The sequence below is a fragment of the Quercus robur genome, chromosome 4 (genome assembly GCF_932294415.1).
Source record: "Quercus robur chromosome 4, dhQueRobu3.1, whole genome shotgun sequence".
In the NCBI taxonomy this organism is placed as follows: Eukaryota; Viridiplantae; Streptophyta; class Magnoliopsida; order Fagales; family Fagaceae; genus Quercus; species Quercus robur.
This window is the reverse complement of record NC_065537.1, coordinates 9,029,416-9,047,700: the sequence shown is the minus strand read 5'-3', so window position 1 is coordinate 9,047,700 and position 18,285 is coordinate 9,029,416. Positions and strand designations below refer to the sequence as shown.

Below are 18,285 nucleotides of genomic sequence, written 5' to 3'. Positions count from 1 at the left end.
AGCTTTAACTTGAGACAACAACGGTGAGGTTCTTAAAGTCTGGTCTAAACTACATCAAAAAAGTTCACCTATAATGGCTGAAGCCTCGGCCATGCTTTGGATTGTGCAGCTTGCTCTCTGTGAAGGTTGGAGATATTTCAGATTTGAAAGTGATGCTAAGAATCGTCTAGACCCACTACTCTCTAATGACGTCTCCCCTGAGTGGTCGATCAATAATGTAATTAGCAATATTTTGGGTTTTAAATCTCGTTTTTTAGGATGTCTCTTTCGTTGGTCAGAAGGGATTGCAATGTAGCTGCTCAAGCAGCAGCAAAATTCTCTTATAGTTTTAAATAGTCTTTTGTTTTCAATAAGGACAATCTAGCAGAAGCCTTAGCTGCTGTCTGTAAGCTAGACTGTCCATCAATTTCTTCTTCATGAATGGAATTGCAGGTTATAAAAAATAAATAATAAATAAATAAATGAACTGACTCTTGGGCTAACTAGGAAAATCATATTGGAAAATCAAAGTTTTTTATTTATTTTTTTTATATTAAACTTCTAAGAAGCAAGCATAAACATGTTATAATTGTAAAAGTTTCATAACAACCTAGTTATCTACCTATTTGAAACCTTGGAATTTATTATTGTTCGGTTACATGACATGACATAAAAATTTATTAAACACAATTTTAAAATTTGATATTAAAAAAAAAAAAAAAAAAGTCATATAATGATTATACAATAAATCAGAATGTTAATAGTTAAGGGAACTATTTTATCATTGCTAAAGAAGATGTAATATTTCCACCTTGGTATTTTGTCCATTCTGCCATTACAAGGAAAATGTATGAACTGACTTTTCATATCTTATGATCAAACCACCGTAAGGATGACTGACTTTGAAGTGAATCAAACAATGAAGTTTGGCTTCAGTAAACAGATGATGGTGGCGGGATGTGAGAGGGTAGATGATGGCGGCAAAAAGGGTAACAGCTTGAGGAGGCGGGATGTGAGAGGGTAGATCATAACAGCGAAAAGGGTAACAGCTTGAGTATGAGGAAGGCGAGTGGGTGGGGGACGAAGGCAATAGCGAGAGGGGCATGACAATAATAATGGAGGAGGAGAGGGTAAAGTAATTTTTTTAATTAATTTTGATTGAAAGAATCGTTTAAAAAAAAAAAAAAAAAAAAAAGGTAAACCAGTTAAATTTTAATTAAGTTCACATCAAAGGTTAAAATTAGGTAGATAAAGTCAATAAAAAAGAAAGTATGTAGCTTAAAAACAGAATCAGACTCTCGCAAGCATTTGCAAATGCAAAAGTTAACTAACTCGAATGCCATCCTTGAATTCTGATTTAAATGTGAATTAAATCATTTAAAAAAAGAAGGCATTTTGAAATGTTCATGCAGTAAAAATTTTAATATTGGATCAACAATGTAAGAGTATAAGAAAAATCATTGGATGCAAAATTACGTTGCTATTCACATATTATTGGATCATCAATGTAAGAGGATAAGAAATATTAGTTAGCTAACATGTCAGTCAAGAACTAAAATAAACGTCAGTTAACAAGTATCGCCAAAAACAGAAACTAAAGTCCAAGGCTGCTGCTCATTCTATTGAGAAATTTATAAAAATCACCTATTGAATGTAATTACAATTGCCATCATGGCCATATCAACAAATTTCATATTCATAATTAATGGTTTAACCAACAATCATATTATTTGCCTAACCTCAAAACAAAATACGGTACATTAACCTTTCATACCACACTCTGGTATCCAAACCACCTACATATTTGCACCATTGAGCTACACCATCTTCTCTAAAGAAAATACAGACTGAAGTCAAAAACTCATGTATCTGCCTCTATGTAGTTTTCTAAAAGTCTTTTCGAGGTAATTATATGGTTGAGTAGTTGGATCAATAGCTGGCATGATCGTCCATTTTATAAATTCCCACCATGGGAGTGCAAAAAAGAACAAGTGAAGAACGGGGCTTTCTGTTTTTGACAATAACCTTCCTCAAGATAATTGGCAGACAAAATATCCGGCTACCAGTAATTGCCACAAATCCTAAGGTTCTTGAAAACCCTAATTGTGGCTCCTAGAGGAATCTTCATAAGCCCAAAAACAACCACAAGCTTCTCACTATGAGTTACAAGACAGAATCCTTGTGCTCATACTCCATATTGTGCAGCACATACTTTGTGTTAAGGACACACCCAAGTTTTCTCATTTCAAATGGCAATTGCTCAAGATAATTATGCACAGTATCAGCAACCAAGAACACATGAACCTTGCTTTAAACCTCAATCCATCTACAACCAGGCTCTTTCTTAATCCCCCAGTCCCCCATTAATTTCCACACCTTAGCTGCATCAATCAACCTGCCTGCAGTGGCATATATGTTTGACAAAAGTACATAGTTCCTATCATGCTGTGGCATTAGTTCAAAAAGTCGTTCAGCAGCTTGAATCCCCAAATCCATGTTCCCATACATCCAGCAACCAGCAAGAAGAGGCTTCCAAATTGGTGCACCTGGCTCAAAAGGCATTGATTCAATCACATCAATTGCCTCTGAAAACTTCCCAGCTCAAACCAACAAATCAATCAATCGAGCATAATGATCTTCACCCAGGACTATATCGTAACAAACATACATTGAATTGAAATAACAATGTCCTTTGACTAAACCAGCATGGCTAGAAGCAGAGAGAAATGTGAGAAAAGTTATCAGATTAGGCACTATATCTTCCTTCAACATCTGTTCAGAAAGTACTATTGCTTGCAGACCATGTCCATGTTGCCCTAAAGCAGCAGTCATGGCATTCCAAGGTACTCAATCCAGATAAGGCATTGTAAGGAACACACAATTTGTAGCCTCAACAATGCCACATCTCACATACAATGTGATAATTGCATTTCCAGCTGAGAGGCTTGTTTCATGCCCTAGCTGAACTAGTTGAGCATGGAGTTGACGTCCATGCTCCAAAGCTCCCAGCACTGCATAAGATGTAATTTCTCCAGCAAATGCAGAATCATATGGCTCAAAGCCCTCTATTCTCATTTGGTTGAATAACTTCAAACCTTCTTCCCCAAAGCCATTTTGTGCTAAACCAGATATCATCATTGTCCATGCCAGAAGATTCCTCTCAGGCATCTCCTTTAAAAAGGACTTAGCTTCCACAATGTGCCCTAAATTAACATATGCAGACAAGATTTCATTCCACGAAACAATATTTTTTATGAGCAAGTTATCAAAAATCGTCCTTGCTTCATCAACTTTACCACATTTCCAGTATAGTGTAACTAATGCATTATCAGCAAAAATTCTGGTTTAGGATTCTCTTTTGTTTTAAAAATGAAGGCATGCACTTGCTTTCCATGTTTGAACAATCCAGCATTAGTGCAAGCACTTATTACACTCGTGTGGGTAAACTCATGAATAAAACCATGGTGCACATAACCCGAAATCATTGGATTCCATGCAACCCCCAATATTTTCAGTCATGTCATCAAGAATTGCACGGTCTGCATCAAGATCACCTTTCCCCACATACCCTGTAATAATTGTCGTCCATGTTAACTCATCCTTCTCTGTCATCTCAAATAATATTTTAGCTGCACCCATTAATAAAGAATATGATACTATTGGTGAAGATGCACACCGAACATAAGTGGATATAAGCGCATTCAACACTGAACTAACAGACCCTGTTCCCGGCTTTAGCACGGCACAACGCATTTTCATTGGCAATGCTTTTCATCCTCGACTATTAGCACCAACACTCCAAGAACACTAGTGAAAGTGAAATTGTCAGGCCTAAGTTTGTCTCACCTCATATCACGAAAGAGTTGAATAGTTGCAGTTGTGCAGTGTAACAATTGGCCACCGTATGGATGTCCAATGTGTTCCTCAAGTTTAGAAAGCTTGCAAGTCATGGTTTTCTGTTAAACTCAATGAAATTAGATTTAACAAATAAAATTATTTTCAAATAATTTTAACAGGATACGACATTTTATTAAAACTTATATCACCTTCAAAACCCTGCATGTGTGCATGTCTGTGTGTTATTTACATTAAAATTTACGATTTACAAAGAAAATTTAAGAAAACCAGACTACACATAAATGCAAAATGCAAAACAAACATGGACCAAAATGAGAAATGGTGCATTTTAGCCACCCTTGGAGCCAAAATCCCCTTCCATTTACACAATCAAATAAGAGAGAGAAAGAGAGATTGTGGGTGTTGAAATTAGATCCTTCTAGAGTTTTACGATGTGTATTTTGCTCTGGACAGTAGGAGATTTACTCTCTCATCAAAGGGATCTTTTTTTATCCTAAGCAAAAGGTTTAGTCTCTAAGTCTTTTGCTTTTGGGAATGAAACAATAAGCAATAACTTGTTCACCATAATTTAGTTACCATGCCTAATAATGGTATTTCAATCATAACGTAATTAATCCAAATGCTTTGATAAGCATATCAAAGCATTTTGCAAAATAGAAGTTTTGGCAATGATGTGAAAAAGAATGGCTTACTAATGGGTAGATAAAGTCACCTACTTAGGATTATTAGGTAGTAGCCAATTTGATCGACAGAACATTGCAGAATATAAGACAACCATCTGAATAATAGTTGTGCACAAAACTGAAAGAAGCAATCTTTTTAAGCAGAATTTTTTAATGTTACTGTGTGCTCATGCTCATTATCTTCAGCATATATTGATCGTTTCCATTAATAAAATACAACAACTTATTGAACAAAAAAGTAATAATTTTTTATGTAATTATTCAGACTATCTTGTGTGTTTATTATGTACAAGAGATAGTCCTTTTCCTTTATCAATTAAGTTACTTATCCAAACCAAAAAAAGACCGATTGAAATGGTGAAAATTTCAACTGGGTCTGGGTTTCACACTGCAAACAATGGTGCATGCTTAAAAGCATAGACACAAACACAAAATACACACATATTAGACGGCATATTGTGCATATTTTGAGAAGAATTTTATCAAACAGCTGAACTGCATTGATCTGAGAAGCAAACTAGTTTGAAAACCAATGTGTTTGTTATGAAGTCCAAAACTATTTCAATTTATTAATACTAAAAATTAGTCACAGACGAAATATTATTTACAGTGAACAAAGAGAGTCAGAGAGTAACATGAAGCAAACCTTCGAGTCTGTCCCAAATTGGTAACAGTCTCAACTGACCGAAACCTGATCATCCTAGATTAGCCTCCACATCCTTAAGCGAAGCAAAAGCTCTTAACCCGACCCATTGAAGAGAAAATAACCCAAGCCCATTCTAATTGTCCAACAACAACCCGACCCATTCAAAAACGCATAATAATATCAGCCCATCGAAGCCCACACTTTGAGAGCCTAGAACCCAACAATGAGTCACGGACTCACAGTCAAGTTTACCTTAATTTTCAGCAGTGCAAGGCCCAACCTATGAAGCCTACTACGTGCCTGTTTTGTTAGAGCTTTTTTTTTTTTGGGGCCAAAATCATATTGGTGGTTTAAAAACGTGACCATAGGGCATTTGGTGAAAAAGTGTGTTTTTATGCTGCAATTGCATAATTTGCATCTCCTAAGCAGCAATTACAAATCGCCACTTTTTCCAAAAATCCAAAATCAAATGGTTGAACCAAACAACCTCTACATCAGTTTGAAGCCTTGGGGAAGCTACCTATAGCCAATGGATTGAGATTTGAGATACAATTGAAATAGTTGTTTAATGGTTGAGATAGAAAATTGAAAAGTTTATCTTTGATCTCAACAATTGGATCATAACTTTTTCACTTCTTCTTCTTCTTCTTCTTCTTCTTATTACTTTAAAAAAAATTTCACTCTTTTTACTTCTCTCACACACATTAAGGGGTAATTGCACTGTACAATAGCTCATCGGACCCCAAATCCACAACAAATTGGCCTATGACAACTCAAGTTCGCTAGTTTAGGTTCTTATTACAATTTTCTTTTGAGATTTAGTATAGATAATCACAATAATGTTGGAACTACCTCCTTTTTTAAGGTTATCTAGAGTCAAACTCATGAAATTTCAACAATGGTTTATTTTGTTAGTTTGCCCAAACCAGAAACTCGATGGTAATTTTACTAAAACAATCGATTTATTGCCATGACAATCAATCAGCAAAATTGTATATTTTACTAGGAGTCAACTATTCATTCTTTTTCTTGAAATAAGGAATTTCTTTTTCTTAAGAAGTATATTTTTTTATGATTGGTGCATAATAAAGAAGATTTTAAGCCACGTGATGGTTAGTAATTGTGGGGTGGGGGATGGATCACGGATTTAGCCCCAGCTAGGGAAGAATTATATGTAGGTTAGATTAAAATTTCTAGGTCAGCTCAAAAAAGAAGAAAATTTTAATAGTGGACTCCTTTTAAAATAATGTTCATATTATAATTTATCATAACAAGTTATGGAAAAAACTTCAAAATAGTTGAGTCTCTGTCAATGTTATAACATATATATATATATATAAATATATATATATATATATATATATGTGTGTGTGTGTGTTTTTTTATATAACATAACAATGAATCTTAATGGTTATATTAATAAATTATTTATTAAAACTTTAAAGTTGGTAATTCTTTTACGCAAAAGAAAGAAAGAAAATCTTATTTCATAAGAGCCATGCATGCATATGCAGATATGCTAGGAGCATGCACATGCATGGTTTTAGATGCATAAGTCTCCAAGTTTGAACATGTTGGGAGAGTGCAGATGTATTCTGATAGGAGCACAGTTAGGGTTAAGGTCATGTTGAATTGAGTTGAGTGTTTAAGATGATGAAAGCTTAGGAACCTGGTTGGGATTGCTTTAGGGTTTTGAGTATATTTAGGATAGTATGGTATTTAAGGTTTGGAATGGAATGTGTGGTGAATAAATAGATAAAGGGAGTCACGACCTTCTAAAGGAAAAAGTGATTAAGAGAGTAATAGAGATTCATAAATAAATAATTAATAAAAAAAATTGAGAAAAAAACACACATAACAGAGAGGGAAATTGGTTCTAACATAAAAGCATATTACAAATTTCATTCAAAAGTCATGGTAAATAACTAATCATTTAAATAAGAGTGAAAGAGGAAACTTTTACACTGTTTGACAAAACGGAATACAAGGAAAGAGAAAACAAAGGAAAGAGGAGAGAGGAAAAGAAAGAGAAAGAGAAAAGAGAATAGTTCCCCTTCATAGTATTTGGGTTTGCAAGGTTTTAGAAAAGAAGGGAAAGAGGTGGGCCTCATATCGTATATAACTCGCTCTACTTTCTCATTCCCTTACAATTTAGAAGGAAATAAAAATGGTGGATCTTATGGAAATTCATTCTCTCCATTAGATGGGAGAAAAGAACATAAAGATGCAATTAACTTTCTTGTTATGACCTTCCACACTTATAATTACAGGAGGGTTTATATATGGCATATTTAATTCTTATTGGTTGATTGATTGATTGCACATATGCCTAGCCTAACTTATTTTAATTAACTAATTAAGCATGTGCTAAATATAATAGGTTAAACTCTATACTAACTAGTAATCATACACTACTATGATTAATAAACTTGTAGTACAAGTATATATCAGTGACATTTTTTTTAGTGAAAGTATATATCAATGACTTATACACAAAGTAAGATTAGGCTTCGATCTACACTATTGGACTAATATATCTCTAACTCTTTCGCTACAATTCCATTGAATCTCTCAACTAAAAGTTAAGTATATGCTTTAAAGCATACACTAGATGCTCTAGTAAAAGCATCAAACATAATTTTAGCACATGTATATTCTTGAAATAGAATCTCAATGTCAGTTTCCATGAACATAAGAACAATATCTCTAGAAATTTTATCATCTTTTAAATGTTTTTCATATATTTAAGTTTGCAATAGTACTAGCTTTTAATAAAATATGGGTCTAAGGACATATAATAATAATTCATTTTAGAAATATTTTTATCAGAAATTGAAAAAGCTGTCAAAAAAGTATGACAATTTTTTCAATTTCTGAATAAAAATTTTTCTGAAATAATTTACTAACATATGCTTAAAGGGCATACGTTAGTTTAATAGCTTTTTCAATTCTCGAATAGAAATTTTTCTGAAATGATTTACTAGCATATCCCAAAGAACATGCGTTAGTAAAACTCATAATAGATTACCTAACAGATATGATTAGTCACATTAAATTTTTTTTTTTTTTTCTTAATTTTGCTTAGTTCTAGACCTACTGGTCATGACCAATGAGTCCAAGCAAACAGTCTCACCAATGTGTACTGCATTGCACGGTCAAAACAGAACAGAATCTGCCAACAACCACCAATTTATTAGACACCAAGACACGTGACAGAGGATAATTGAATAACTTTTTATTAAGTATTTATTTTTTTTGCTAAACATGTATTATTAAGAATTAGTAGCAAATTAATGTATAAGTAATATAATCTAATTACAAGTTATTATTAATGGAAGTTGTGGCAAAATATATAACCAAGTATGGGAAATAACTATCAAAAAAAAAAAAGTATATGAAATAGCAATGAGTTTTAGTTAACTCAATTAATAAAGTCTCTGGTAGCTGAATAAGAAATTTGAGGTTCAATTATAGCTATCATAAGTTAAAATTCTAAAAAAAAAAAGTATGTGAACTAACTTTGAATTGGATTGTTATATTCCAAATTGTATAAATTTGATTGATTTAAATCGTTATAATATGTATTGTGTGAGTACATATTGAGAGCAACATTTAGTGTTTACTAAATGAATATTGGTTTTCTTGGTAATTATGAAAATTTCAAATAAAAAATTGATTAGTCCTTTTAGAAGATAAGTGGTTTGCTTACTTATTACGGAACATCACAAATATGTTGGATGTTTTAAACTAATTATATTGATGTTTTTTTTTTAAGAATCATTAGATTTCACATTCTAGAATCTATTATACCACCGACTTTAATATTATTATTATATTATTACGTTTTTCCTACATACCGTGCATGTGGAAGATAGAGAGAAGCACTTTTGGTTCTTGAATATAATTATTGCTTACATTTTCTCAACCAAAAAAAAAAAAAAACTATTTCTTACTTACTAAGGAACAACACAAATATTTTGGATATTTTAAACTAATTGTAATTTATGTTAGATTTATTATTATTATTATTATTATTACACTTCATATTCTAGAATGTTGTATACCTTCGACTTTTTTATTATTATTATTACTACCCCCTATACCTTGCATGTTAAGGTAGAGAGAAAGCACATTGATCTCTATCCCCCATTATTATGATATAACTAGTCGTTAACCCGTGCAATGCACGGAAGAGTTAAACAAAAGTTATAAATTTTCACTTATAAAAGTTACAACTTAAGAGGAAAAAAAAAAAAATACTAAGACCAAAAGTGAAGCTCTAACACCAATAATGTTGTATGGTCTCGACCTTTAGATGAATAAAATGACATTGTTAGGGAGTGAAGACAAATAAATGTATCAAATATTGAGTAAAGATTGCTTTAGTAATCTGGATTAAATAGTAAAACTATTTTAAAAAAAAAAATTCATTTGGACACTTTTAAGCCAATAAACAAAACAAACCCTCATCACGCACACAAACGTGAGAAATTTGGAAAGAATAGATGTTGAAATATATGAATGTAATAAAGAAGAAGAGGTACCAATTGAAAGGAAAAAAAGAGTATTAATCGAGTAAAAATGCAAATTGATCAAATATATGAAAAAAAAAATAAAGGGTGAGGCATTAAATTCCAGCAGAAGATGAGCTACTAATAACATATTTCATAATTTAAAAATAAATTCAAATCTATAAAGATGTATTTCATGCCTCTTAGCCGACCTTTTCTTTACATACCAACAATAAAAAAAAAAATAAAACAAAGTTATAAATCAAAGTATACAATTATTTTATATGTTAGTTTTTTTTATTATAAATTATTATAGTTTCTTGATTACACCTAGCATCATTGTATATGAACGCTAAAATACAAATATATTCGTAACAAATTAATGGTGAAATATGTCTGGTATTCCATAGCAAAAGTGATTCTCATAGGATTTGAAATCATGAAAAACAAATAAACTTACAAAAAATATTCAAAAGATTTTCTTTCCGGGAAAAATATTAGTATTATATATATACCTAAAAGGGTAGAAAATTTTATTTACCTTCAGCCTTGCAATAAGGTTGCTCTCTAAGAAGCTTCAACATTGTAAATTGCCAAGCAACGATGGCTAGCATGAAAACCACCTTCTCCTTCTTTTCCAAACTGAGTTTATTTCACTTGAAGCTATATGGTCCAATTTTAGTGCTGGCAACTCCACTGTGGGTTGCTTTACAGTAGGATTATAAGTCAAATAAAAAGATGCTGTATTAGGTTTAGGGTTTGTGCCGTGGAGGAATAATTCAAATTATATATAGATTATGTTCTAGATTTCTATCATTCATATCTCATATCAATCGTTTCTCCCAAAAAAAAAAAAAAAATCATATCAATTCTACCCACACCCCACAATTACAAACGATATCTTTGTCTGAACTTTGATTTATCTCAGCGATCTCTTGGAAGCAAAACAAATAGCGTTCTCACTTGTCAAGGTATTAAACAATCACCCTTTTTTTTTTACTCACTTTGCAAAAAAGCTAGTAATGGGTCTGATTAATATTTTTGATCTATGTTTTCCTTTGGCTAAGATCATTATTATGTTCCATATTATAGATTTATAATATTCATTCGAAGATCATAAACAAAACAGGAAAACTCTACCTTTACCGTTACAAAATCACACGTCACAATTTCATTAATTTTTTTTTTTTTTTTTTTTGAAAGTCACAGTTCACAATTAATGAAAATTGTCACCTATACGCACACCTAAGAATTCATAACAGCGCCCATGCCATTACCCTATACCCCTAAACATGAAAAGGAAAACCCTCATTCAATCTGAATCTCGGCCACCACACACGGTGGCTGAGACACCTTCGACACCCCAAAAAAAAAAAAAAAAAAAAAAAAACCAAACCACCCTCGCTCACGGCCATAACACGCGGCGGCTGGGGCTCGCCAAAATTGTCATGGTCAGTTAGGTGGCCCCGGCCCAAAGAAAACCCCCTATTGACTGCGGATGAAAATGACGGATGAAAATGAGAGGAAGATCAAGAGAAATCAGACGCGCTGATTAGATTTATTGCTCAGGCATATCTATTGCAAATTCATATCACTATGAATAACTGTATGTGTATATGTGCGTGTGTGTGTGTGTGTGTTAGAGTCTTAGATGACTCCTCTGATTAGATTTATTGCTCATCATGCATATATCTATTGCAAATTCATATCACTATGAATAACTGTATGTGTATATATGTGTGTGTGCGTGTGTTAGAGTCTTAGATGACTACTCTGATTAGAGTTATTGCTCATCAAGCATATCTATTGCAAATTCATCATTATGAATAACTGTATGAGTGAACTAATTGACGTGTGTGTGTGTGCGTGTGTGTGTGTTTTATAGATGACTACTGTTACTACTGGCGAGCTCTTAGAGCTTGCTGAAAAGAATGTGAAACTGGCAGTTGTGGAGGAAATGGCTGAACAATTTGAAGAGGCCTATAAGCTTTTATATGAAGGCATTAGAGTATGCGGGCACTTATCTCTTCTATGAGAACAATCCATGGCTTAAGAAGCAGAATAGGCAGATATTTTTGGGCCATTATAGAAGGGCAACAAAAATAAGAGGCCGTCATCACTTACATGGACCCTCTTTATCTAATAGAGCAGAAAGCGGGCTTGGTCTTACAGAGTCGAATGCGAAGTTGAGTGATGTGGGCGGACTTCAGGCTTGCAAAGAGGTATTGGTTGAAGCTGCCATAGTGCCTATCGAGAATCCTCAATTTTTTACTGGTAAGATCTCCCTCCATCATTGTATTTAATTTTTGGGTTTTTTAATCTCTGCTTCTAGTTTATTTGGTTATTCTTAGTTTCAATGCTAATAATAAGAGTTGGGTTATAGTGACCACTAATGTGGACATTATGCTAAATAATGTTTTGAACTCCTGTTTAGGAAAACGACAACCGTGGAAGGCTATATTACTATATGGTCCACCTGGAACAGGGAAGACCTATCTAGCAAATGCAATCGCAACAGAAACAGGATCAACTTTCTTTAGGTAATATTTATAATTTTACCAATACCAATACATAGCAAGCAACAGGATTACAATAAGTGATGATGTAAGAACTATACATGGCAAGAGATAAAAGAACTAATCTTCATCTTCAAAAGGCAAATACATGTTGCCAATTGCAGTTAATTGTGACTCTTATATTTGAAGTCTATATGGCTTTTTTTTTTCCCTCTATGTTTCAGATTTTCTGCATAATTTCTTTTGAAAACTTGTGACTTCGGCAGCATTTTATAGTTAACATGTTGTTCTTATTCTCACCCATTTTTTGTAGATTTTACTTGTTATTAAAGGCCTAGATCAGAAATACATTGTCCAATAATTGAGATGATGGACAAAATTCATGAAATTTGGATTTAATAGATTAAATGTTCTTGTTGAAACCTAAGATGTTTGAGTTTCAGAAAATGTGGACTTGAGTTCTTAATATTTTATATTGTTGATGTAGTTTTCTTACTTCATATGGTTGGGTCTTTGAATCCTTTCATATGCTTTTTCATTGCAGTCATCACGTTATTGGAATGTGTTGAGAAGGGCCTCTAAAAGGTTTAGAGCATGAGACTGTGATGTCAGATATCCAGTCCAGGGTTGCAAACTAGTATTTGGATAATACGTTTTTTTTGGTACGGGTGAAGCCAAGAATGCTCTCTAGGGAGGAGGAGGCTGAACTAGTGCGCAATAACAAAAAGGTTAAGGGTTGACATCACGAAGGGTTTAAGGATGGGTATTGTGACCGGTCTAGAGACCCCCCTCCCTCCGACTGGTCAAATCACCCATATGCCAAGGACGCTTCCTTCAAGGACAAATTGATAGGTACTATTCCAGGGGCTTTCGCCAAAGCTTTCGACCTGACCGACCAAATGGATGAAGACGTATACTCCGACGATGACGATCTTGAAGTACATGGGTCGCTCCGAAAAGGAATGGTAGCAGTTAAGTTAACAAAGGAAACCAAGAATCGCATTAGGAAATCCTGGTCTAAGACTGTCATTGTGAAGCTGGTGGGCAGGGCAGTCGGATTCAGCTACATGCAAAGCAAGCTTGTTCAACTTTGGAGACCGACGGGGCGTATGGACTGTGTGGACCTTACACACGAGTTCTTCCTAGTTCGGTTCTACGCTAAAGAGGATTTGGATGCAGTTTTGGATAAAGGGTCGTGGCTTATCGGCGACTTCTTCCTTTCTTTAAGTCCATAGGAACCTTTTTTCAAACCTTCAGCGGCAAGCGTGTCCTCCATTGCTGTTTGGGTTAGGCTTCATGAGCTTCCTATTGAACTGTACGAGACTGATGCACTCAAACAAATTGGTGAGTCCTTGGGTAGAGTGTTAAGAATAGATGCCCATACTGCCATGGAAGCTCGGGGGAAATATGCGAGGTTGTGTATCCAGATTGACGTTAGCAAGCCGTTGGTAGACGCGATTCTTATTGGGCGTTTCGAGCAGCTGGTAATGTATGAGGGCATTCATAAGCTTTGTTTTACCTGTGGAAGAGTTGGCCATAAGGTGGAAACTTGCCCATACATGATTCGGCGTGGGAATGATGCGGTAACTCCGGCAGAGGATGGCCGGGATGGCGTAGCTGGCAACTCACGCGATAAGCATGAGGACCAACGGCCTACTACGGACTGCAACACAACAAATGGAAATGAGGAAGTGGAATGTGAGGGTCAGTACGGCCCTTGGATGGTAGTGGCCAGGAAAAGGTACGGGAGTAAGGGTACCAAAAAGGATCCGCATGTGTTGAGCATGCTGTCTAACGGTCCTTTGGATAGACCGAGTGTGTCACGCAAAGAAGGAGGATATCTCAGAAGGGGGGCTGAGAAATGGGCTGCTAGATCCAATGGGCCTGTGGGCGCTTCAAATTCGAGCCTAAATAGAAACAATTTGGGGCTTGATAAGCCCATAGTTTATAACTCAAGCCAAAGCAGTGGCACTAGCTCAAGCCCAGTAATACATTCTATTAGCTGGCGTCTTCAGTTAAAGGAAAGAAAACTATTGCCAGAGGTACTCCTTTAAAAGCCAAACCCAGTGACGCTGTCAACCCTCTTTCTAAAAGCTTCACTGTGAACATCAACTCTATCTCTTCCGACCGCGCCTCTCCTACCAACCGTGAGAAGTGTGGGTCCACTGAACCCGTCTTTGAGTTCATGGCACCTTCCTTAGATGGGCATGAGCTTCACGGTGAAAATGGCAGCGAACACTTTGTCGATCCAATCAAGGTTGTTTCACCTATCAAACAAGGCAATGACGATGAGAGTTTTGATGCTCGCCCTTACCCCTGTGTCAGTGAAGGGTCAAACCGAGATGGTGTGGGTGTTGCTGGTATGGAATTGGAGGATGGGGTTGGAACGCCCTCCTCTGTTTGATTTGTTTCTTCTTTCCTTTATTTTTCCCCCATGAATTTTTTAATTTGGAATTGTAGAGGGGCTCAAAAGCCCTCTTTTCAAAATTACATCCATGAGCTTACTCAGAAATATGATCCTGCCATATTTATAATTATGGAGACAAAATTGGGAGGTATCAGAGCAAAGGAGATCATGAATAGGTTGCCTTTTGATGGAGCAATTCATACGGAAACTATCGGTCTCTCAAGAGGTCTCTGGTTGCTGTGGAATGTTGATAAAGTATTGGTGGAGGAGCTAGCTAAGACAGAACAGGAAATTCATGTCGAAGTAAAGGTGCATGCATCAAACTTTTCTTGGATTTTCTCTGCCATTTATGCTAGTCCTAGAAATAAAGATAGATGTGTATTATGGAATAATCTCACAAAGGTTGCAGAGCTTCACAATAAGCCATAGGTTATGGTTGGTGACTTTAATGAACCTCTGATAGACGAAGAAAAATTTGGAGGTAAGGGAGTTAGTGTTAACCGTTCTCTGGCCTTCAAAGATTGTCTTGATGGATGTAATATGGTTGATATGGGTTTTGCTGGTCCTAGGTACACCTGGACTAATAAGAGAGATATTAGTAATCTGATTTTGGAGCAGATAGATAGATACTTCATGAATCCGGACTGGTGTGTGTTGTACCCGGATGCAAAAGTTACCCATCTCCCCCGTTGTCATTTTGATCATTGCCCTGTGCTTATGGAAGCCATCCCTATCTGTCCCCAGGCTTTTAACAAGCCTTTTAGATTTCAGGAATTCTGGTTGTCTAATCTGACCTTTCCCAGCATTGTTTCTAAGGCGTGGAGTAGTGATAGAAGCCTTGTGGATGCCATAGATACTTTCTCTAAAGAGGCAACTTTGTGGAACAGGTCACACTTTGGCAATATTCACCATAGGAAAAGAAGAATCTTGGCTAGAATTTATGGGGTACAGAAAGCTCTTTCTAACTTCCCTAGTTCCTCCTTAATTAATTTGGAGAATCAATTACAGATAGAGCTTGAGTCTATCCTTGACCAAGAGAGAGACCTCTGGATGTTGAAGTCTAGGATTAACTGGATGATTCAAGGGGACCACAACACCTCCTTCTATCATATTTCCGCTCTTGCTAGGAGGAAAAGAAATCATATAGCCTCTGTTAAGGATGAGAGGGGGTAGTGGATTACTGATGGGGGAGACGTGAGGGAGCATTTTAGGAAGGGTTTTGTCTCCTTATATACCACTTCCCTTTTGGAGGTAAAGAGGGTTCCAAGTCATGTTCAGTGGCAAGTGCAGCTGCCTGATGAAGCTAGTTGCTCTTTAGATGTGATGGTTACCCTGGAGGAAATTAAGGAAGCTCTCTGGTCTATGAAACCCTACAAATTTCCGGGTCTGGATGGGTTACATGCTGGATTTTATCAGCGTTTTTGGCTCACAGTGGGGGATTCGGTGAAGAAGGAAGTAATGAGAGTTTTTCTTGATAGAAAAGTGCCTGAATATCTCAACAAAACCCTCATTGTTCTCATTCCAAAAATCCAAGGGCTGGAATCTATTGGGAACTATAGGCCTATTAGTCTTTGTAACTCTGTTTACAAGATCATTTCCAAAGTCATTGTTAATCGGCTTAGACCTCACTTGGAGAACATTGTCTCTCCCTTCCAAACAGCATTCATTCCGGGTAGGAGAGGTACGGATAATGTTATCATTGTGCAATAATTAATTCACACCATTGGTCATGCAAAAGGAAGGAAATGGTACATGGCTATTAAGATTGATTTGGAGAAGGCCTATGACAGAATTGAGTGGAGTTTTATCAGGGAAATGCTTGTTAAGTTCAACTTTCCCAGTAAGCTTACAGATATTATCATGAGTTGTGTCTCTTCGGTTTCAACCTCTCTCCTCTTCAATGGTGGCTACTTAGACTCTTTCTGGCTGTCTAGAGGCATCAGACAAAGGGACCCTTTATCGCCCTATCTATTCATTCTTTGTATGGAATATTTGGGGCATTTAATTGAAGAAAAGTGTGCTGCCAAGGCTTGGATCCCAGTTAAAACTTCAAGGAACGGACCTTCTTTTCCTCATTTTTCTTTGCAGATGACTTGGTTTTATTTACAGAGGCTGACATGGAAAATTGTATTGCTATTAATGAAGCTCTTCAGGAGTTTTGTTCTAGATCTGGCCAGAAGGTAAGCAAAGCAAAATCTCGTGTTTTCTTTTCGCCTAATGTGGACCCTGATCAAAGAGACCTTCTATCTAATATGCTTGGCTTCAACTCTACTGACAATCTTGGCAAGTATTTGGGTTTCACTTTGAAACATGCAGGGACTCGAAAGCATGACTTTGATTTTGTGTTAGATAGAGTCAAGAAAAAGCTAGCAGGATGGAAAGCTAATTTACTCTCCATGGCTGGTCGGCTGGTCCTCATCCAAGCCTCTTCCTCCACCATTTCGAATTATGTCATGCTACAGGCTTCGCTTCTGAACAAAATCCTCAAGGGCATTGATAGGGTCAATAGGAACTTTTTGTGGGGATCTTCTGATCATGCTAGGAAAATGCATTGGGTCAAATGGGATGCTATCACTAAGCCGAAGAAGCTGGGAGGTCTTGGACTGCAGTCGGCTAAAGGCAGGAACACAGCTCTCCTTACCAAACTTAACTGGAGATTTCACACTGAGAATGATGCTCCTTGGGTCAAGGTTCTTAAATATAAATATTGTACGAGGCAGAGAATCAACTCGAGGAATGAAGCTAAACTCCCAAGCTCCCCTACTTGGAAAGGTATGAAGATAGGTGAGGATACTTTCAAGAAAGGTTTAAAGTGGATCCCAGGGCATGAGAGAAACCTTAATTTTTGGGCTGATTGCTAGTCTAATCTTGGCTCCATTAGAGCCCTCATTCAGGGTCCCCTCCCTCTAGACTCGTCCACCCTCAAGCTTAAAGATGTGATATCTATGGAAGATGGGATTGGTCGAAGATTCCTTTCAACCTCCCTTTGGGGATCAGAGATGAAATCCAAGCAACCCCTATCCCCTTATAGAAAGGAACAATGATAAGTTGGCATGGAAGTATTCTCCAAAAGGGAGTTTTGACATGGGGAGTGCTTATCTTATTGCCTCAAATCTTATGGAAGCATAATCTTTTGCTAGCTCTTGGATTTGGAAGCTTCAAACTCTGCCTAGAATCCAAATGTTCATTTAGAGATGCATGCACAATAGTATTGCAGTCAAGGAGGTTGTAGCAAAAAGAGGAATCCTTATTGATACCTCTTGCCCGATGTGCCACTCTGATGCTGAATCTTTAACTCATGCGCTCCGGGATTGTAACATGATTAAACCGATTTGGCTTAAACTTGGAACCAACTGTCTGTGTCCTTTCTTCTCCCAGGGCACTAAAGATTGGTTGATTTCTAATTCCAGCCTCAAGTCCTCCCAGAATGCAGCTGGTTTACCTTGGAATATTCTCTTCCCATATGCGATATGGATGATCTGGAAACAGAGAAACCATGTTTGTTTTTCCAACAAAAGGCCCAATCCGAATCTTGACAAGGTGGTAACTAAACTAGCTACTGAGTTTCTGCTTTGTGGTTCAAAACCAAATCGTAATATTCATATGGTGGTTAAGCAAGTCAGATGGGAAAAGCCAGATTCGGACTGGTTTAAACTCAATACAGACGGTGCATCAAGTGGCTCGT

General features: G+C 36.2%; 2 pseudogenes; one reads left to right on the top strand and one right to left on the bottom strand.

Annotated features, from left to right (window-relative positions):
- Positions 1–2,038: 2,038 nt before the first annotated feature.
- On the bottom strand, positions 2,039–3,929 carry LOC126721312 (pentatricopeptide repeat-containing protein At1g25360-like; annotated as a pseudogene).
- A 7,434-nt stretch (positions 3,930–11,363) lies between these two features.
- The window catches only part of LOC126720519 (protein SUPPRESSOR OF K(+) TRANSPORT GROWTH DEFECT 1-like), a 94,852-nt pseudogene continuing 87,930 nt past the window's right edge, over positions 11,364–18,285 (top strand).